This window comes from Gadus morhua, chromosome 10 (genome assembly GCF_902167405.1).
Source record: "Gadus morhua chromosome 10, gadMor3.0, whole genome shotgun sequence".
Taxonomy (NCBI): Eukaryota; Metazoa; Chordata; class Actinopteri; order Gadiformes; family Gadidae; genus Gadus; species Gadus morhua.
In genome coordinates, this window is record NC_044057.1 from 14,221,248 (window position 1) to 14,228,180 (window position 6,933).

Consider the following 6,933-nt stretch of genomic DNA (forward strand, 5'->3'; position numbering starts at 1 on the left):
TGTTTTTTTTCGTTTTCCTTTTTTTTTTTTTTACAAATTCATTGTAGCGTCAGATGTATTGTCTTAAATTATATTTCTTAGCTCTAAAAACTCTAAAGGCAATCAATGTATGTCGACAATCATCTTTTTTTCCCAGTCATTTTTATTTTTTGTATCCTGTTGCTGCCAGGTCCTGCATCCAAAATAAATATGTTTGTAGAAATCTCTTTTAGGGTATTTACTGTACATAACAATAGTGACATGGGACGACTGCATTTCTCCTTTTCTATATATATATAAATATAATACTGGTATATATTTTAAAGTTGAGCTTAATTTAAATGGTCCAGTGTGATGGGACCAGTGAGATGGAACCAGTAAGGGGACGCCAGGAGAAGCTCCTGGGAATCCGGGACACAGAAACCGGGCGGCTTTCGACACCGTGTTTGACGTTTGTACAGAAGTTATTCCGTCTGAAGATATTTTCTCTGGTCGCAAACGCGCTCGGATGCAGGCCAACAGGAAGGAGTGTGTATATATTTGATACGGTCAACCTGTGGGCAGGTGTGTTTATGTGTGCGTGTGAGAGTGTAAGAATACGGACCGTGGAATGTGTGTGTGCACGCGGTAAGGGATCATGCGTCTAGGACTGGCCCAATAATGCCGTGCGTTTATTTAATGTTATTTTTCTTCTTTTGTTTCCCTGACCTTATGTCATGGTGAAAACAAAAGCAAACCTTCCAATGTTCATTTTCTGTTAGTTCAAATGTACTAACTGGCTCTTTTTGTTTTGACTTGTGACTTTATTTCCTAAACCTTTCCCTCAATAAAAGTGATGGTTCAGCCGCTGGATCGATCGGTCATCTGGACGGGTCTGTTTGTTACAATGCAGTCAAACTCTTGGTTTGAAGCGGAGACTGATTCAACTGAGGAGTACAAATACAGAAAGTAACTGATGCGGTTGAGAGTGAACAGTTCTCCATCAAACTTAAAAATAAGACAATGAACCACAGAGAGAAGCTGATTCAGCACATTAAGTTGTTCAGCTGTTCCAGAACTGGAAGGAAACGCTAACCTCAGAGTCCCAACGGTTTATACGCTCTCTAAAAGGATGTCATGGTAACTTCATTACTCCTCGGGATGGGGTCTGCGTCTGAGCAGTGCTGAGAGCGAGAAAAAGACTGTTCACCCTGCTCGAAGGAAAGCAGCGGTGGACGTTAAGGATGGGAACTGAAAAAGCACATTTTAGATATTCATTGTGTAATTGTTTTGACATATTTTCTTATTTTGGGAGTTGGTATGTTTGGGAGTGGTGGGTGGTGACGTTATGCAAATCTTTTAATTCCATGTTTTACCACTATTTTGTTCATTTTTAAGTGGTGTATGTGACCAATCATCTGTTTTCTTGTGTTTTTCTACACAGTATATCTGTCATAATGCGTATCTGTGAAACACCATACCATTCGTACCTGCCTTGGCTCCCTGAAAAATACATTTTTTTCAGTAAACTTGTAACTGGCAATACCGTTTGTTTTGTTTTATAAATAAAGATTTTCTTAGACAATTTAAGACTCTGACCTTGCGTACAGGTTATTTGTGTTGGCCGCAGTGTTCTCTCTATAACCATGATGTAGCAGAGACTTGCAAGTCCATTATTAAAATTTACTTTTAGATCCAGATCATTTCTAATGTGCATGTAGACTGAAGACAGTATGGTTCTAACCAATAACCTTAAACTCTGCCGTCTGAACCATTCCTCATCCACAGAGCAGGCTAGGCTCTGAACAGGTGGTAGGCTGACCCGCGTCTCCTCCGGATAAAAGGCGATATTAAAACACCTTCCGGTTGACATTCACTTCATTGTGTCCTATTAGCTCTTTGTAATACAAAACTAATGCCTTTATTTTATTTAATGCATCTTGGCCACTAAACCCCACATCTGCCTAAATATAGCTGGTTATTCTAACCCTGCCGTACGACGGCTAGTCATGACAAGAGTCTGAATTGTTGAACCCAACCCAGAGAGTCATGCTCAGAAACCGGTGACCGGAGTCCGAGTGTTTCAGCCTTTCCCCCGTCACCTCCAGTCATGTCATCGTTATGCGGGAATGTCAGCGTTACGTCGTGCTTGAGGGAGCAGCGTGTTTCGTAACTGGTGATTCGTGTGAACGTTATCCTGACTCACCCCGGTAGAGCTGTGTGACCGATCGCTGATGTCCACACACGACTTAACACCTCGGTGCAGCTGCTGGCTCACAAGGCCTTCGAAGGCATTTAGTCGAGTGTTAAGTGGGTTTTCTGGGTATGTCTTGTATACACAGGACTCCGTGGTAACATGTCCTCCAGAAATGTCGTCACGCCAATGTCCTATATTCATGTGCAATTATAGTCTAAGTTAGGGAGGATTTAAAAAAACAACCCTGACTTTGCCAGGGTTGTATTTTTTTCCACGGATGGAAGTCTGATATCCAAAACTGCTGTAACCACAGCAGGTGGACCCTGAATGACTTATGAAGGGTTCTCATGTAACGAGATGGGAAACTAGATGGCACGAGGTTTGACCATTGGACCAGATCATTCTAAGCATGTTCTGGAAGGATGTTGTTTTGAAGCCGCTGTGATGAAATCTGACTATAGTTTACAACTTGTAAGAAAACATGACACACCACAGGCTTACCCGTATAACAGCAGAGTATCACACTTTGTATAAAAGCCCCCACCTTATGCAGTAGGCTATATAAATACAACCTGTAGTATTTGGGCCAACCAGTGCCCATGGGCCACCCTCCTCTCCAACATGAGCCGGTCCACTCCCACCTCTCAGTCTCAGATCTATTTAGGGCTCCACGTCTCTCCCCTCACTAAGGGCTGTGGACTCTTTCTTGAGAGACTCCGGGACACATGTGAAGTGTGAATAACTGCCGGGAAGGACTCAAGACTAAAGGGATTACACCGCATCGCCAAGGGATTGGCCCCGCCGTCTTGACTCGACCCAGCTGCGGTACGGGGGGCTGTTCGATCCACACCGAGTCGTGAGCGGGGGTCTGTGTGTGTGCTTGGCATCACAACATGCTCCTCGTGTTTGACTCACAAGACCGTAGCGCGGACAGACGCGCGTTCTCTGCTTGAGGCCGACTTTCAGGACTGCTTGGGACTTGGAACAAACAAGGAAGTGTAGTAAACGTTCCACCTCTTCCTCTCCATAATGGACCTCCTCAGTGTGGAGCCGGCCCAGGGATCCCCAGGCGACCAGGATGGGTCCCACAAGGGCTCCCTGGCCTCCGTCCGCAGGACCACCCACACGGGAAAGCAGAGCGGCCTGGCCTACGGGTTAGCGGTGGTCCTGCATCATCTCCGGCCCTTCATCCCCTTCGTCATCATCAGCATCCTGGTGGTGGTGCTCATCTACCTGCTGCAGACCATCATCTACGGAGGCCCCTTCACCGACCCGTACTTCTTCGTCAAGTTCGACCAGAGGTGGCCCCGCCGGGACCCCCATCAGGTCCTCGTGGTCCCGGCTGAACCCTACAGTCCGCCCCCGCCTGGCCGGACACACGGTTAACGGAGCTTGCGGTTGAGTACGAGACCCAAAGGACTGTCTCTGAGTAGAACCACTGGACCTGGTTTGACGTGTTCCTCTGTGGATGTAGGATCAGGGCCTCCTCAGAAGTGGTTGACAGGACTGGAATGTGTCAACGCGACAGGGACTGGAAATCAACGCCTATTAGATTATGTTTACAAATTTGTGGAGCCCATGGCTACTTCTGGTGGGTAACAATATATTTACAAGGTTATATTTAGTAGATTTTTCCCATTAATTCTGTTGAATAATTGAGTTTGATTCAAACAATTCTGAGTATATTAAACAATGCATTATTCATTGATCACTTATTGAACCCTTCAAGTTGTGCAAGACTATAAAGTTTCAATAAAGTCTACAAATCGTATGTAGTGTGACGCAAATATGCACATAAGCTGCAATAACTGCACATGGCCACAAGGGGAGCAGGACCAAACACATAAGCTGTAATAACTGCACATAGCCACAAGATGGAAGCATCATCACACATATGAGGAAGCCGGAGTCAGGCTCTCAAAACAATAGCCAATCAACGATGTACTACGTCATATAGGCCACGCCCACTCCGTAGCCCCGCAGGCGTGGGGGGCGGGTTGGCAGGAACCTTATGGCAGCTCATCACCACGGATGACAAGCTTCGCGTCTCTCCATGCGTGTATATACAATTCCCCTCCTTTTGCTTCATAGTTACCATACCGAAACTTAACCAAATAAAGTGAGTTATAAGCGGTCCTGATTCGAGTGCCTTTTCTAAAGAACGCGACGGTAGCGAACATTGATAACTGTACTATCCGTAGGTTAATAACGGATACCTTAACGTTTTATTTTGAAGATATTTGAATCAGGCGTAGCCACAATGTGCTGAGCGTCATCAGCATGGCGGTTCCTCAGAGCAGGTCTCTGAGGAGAAACAGCACCGCCTAGTGGCGCAGCGCCTTACTGCCCGGGCGGGAACACGAGGACAGAGGAGGACCTCATCACAGATACACATCAAATTAGAGAGTTATAAACAAAGGGCCATAACCAGTTAGCTTTCGATATTAAAAGGTGCAAACTTGAAAGGTGCAAACTTTAAAGCTTTGCACAGAAGTTGTGAAAAAGTGTGAGCAAACGGTGAGTGTCAGTCCCATCCCATAGATATATATATAACGAGATGCCCTACGGCGGCGTCTAGAACGTCACCATAGGCCGCCATCTTACCACAGTAAAGGTTTCTGGTGGAACAAACGCTAATACTCTTATCTCGCTGAAGTCTTGACGGATTTACAAACGGTTTGGTTTCATACAAACGTTATTAACGTGGTTATAATTCTGGATGAACATGTTTAAATTGCAGCTTTTCTCTTCGAAAAACGACTTAATCGTGCAGTTTAGTTCTACCCGTGTATCACGGGTAGGCTACTAGCTACCCAGTAATTTTACATCGATGGGAGAGGCAGAATTTCTATTTTCAATATAATTTAAGTTGCACATGATTAAACGGAAGTTGCACATGATTTCCAATCGGGGTTGTTTGTCTTACATTATGAATTCTACAGGAGATTGCTGACAAGTGAAGATGCCAGACTTTTGTGCAGCCTACGGATACGTTAATCTGCGAACTCTCGAAACGAGAACCCGTGGGATCACCTTCCACCTGTAGGATATTACAATATTATGACTTATTTTTAGGATAATCGTTAGTTACTTAGTTGAAGTACATGCAGTACTGGTCCTGTTACACAGGAACAGCGGGGCTAGTATGACATAATAGTATTGCTAGATTGTTGTTGACACAAGGCTTTTTAGAATATGTTTGTTAACACAATCACTGAATGGAATTTTGGACACCTTTTTATTGTTTTAAGTGTGGTTAATCTTAGATACTGATTGAAAATGTTGACAATAATTAATATATCTGGGTGCATTTCTCACTTTAAGTTTTCCCAAAGCCAGAGCGATGAGGATAAAGTGAGAAATTGGTAGCATCATGCCTTCAGTGTGCATATTGTATATAGTTCTCTGCAAACCTATGGTGGCATCATGCCTACAGTGTGTCTTGAACAGCCACAAAGGTTGCACATATTATATTCATATTTACCAAGTTACCAACACAATAGATTGCTGAGTTTTAGCAGCCCATATATTGATTTAACATGAATACCTTGTGCATGTGTGTATTTATTGCACCTATCTGTTCTGTTTAATGTTCATTTCATATGAAAACACATGGTTATAATTACATAAATACATCTCTGTACAGGGTGGGGATTTCAACATGCAGCCTTTCTTGATGTATATTTGTAAAGGGAAATCTTGTACCTATTTTAGAACATTATTCTATTTTTCGTAGAGCCTAACAATTATTCATAAGTATGTACTGTCATACCTACATCTCTGACGTTTATAACAAACCAAACCGTTTGAAAATCGGTTGGAAATTGAGCAGGTTATGGTTATTTATAAAGTACATGAATCACTACCAACACAATGTTATTGGTGAGCAGCTTACGTAAGATTGCGGCCAGTGGTGACGTTCGACTCCATTGGCCAACACCGCGGGCGAGGCATCTAATTAATATTTATCTATGGTCAGTCCTACCTGTTTGGACTTGTGCGTTCAAAACAAGAACCTAGGTTTTTCAAAATGGCGCCGAGTTGCACTCAAACTGTAGTGTGTGTGTGTGTGTGTGAGGCCATACTGTGCAATCCCATCGGTTAATGTGAATTGTTTGCTAGCTCTTGCAAAGCTCGCGGCCGCTCGAAAGTCAATCAGTCAATTAGAACCATAACATCGACGGTGACCTTTGAACCTTCACCATCACTACTTACATGTATAAACATCACTGTATTTCAGAGTTAATAAACTGTATATCACCATTACACTTGTGTTATATTTCGTGTTATGTTATTTGTTGGTCGGACGGAAATATACATAATAAACAGGTTAAAACTAGTAACTATTCATACCTATTAAAATACTTTAATCCGTAAGAGGCGTATTTTCTGCCGTCTGGCATCAATTCTAACCCGACCTCCCAGTAGGACCCAGCTGAATGGGGACATGTGGCGGTACCGAAGCCCAGTCTTTGAAGCCCTCCTCCTGGCTGAGTTACAGAGACAGCAGCGCAGCAGCCAGTTCTGTGACACGGTGCTTAAGGCAGAGGGTAATGACACACACTCACTGACACACACACACACACACACTGACACACACTGAAAACTGATTACCAATTACACTGTAAGTATGGGAATGGCCTTGCAGAGCATGTGATGAGACTTGTTATTTTTTTTAGTGTCCATGAAATACACTCCACATCATAGCGTGTATACATATCTATATATATATATATATTATGCAGCTATATATCTATTGATGTTTTAGTATATGCTAC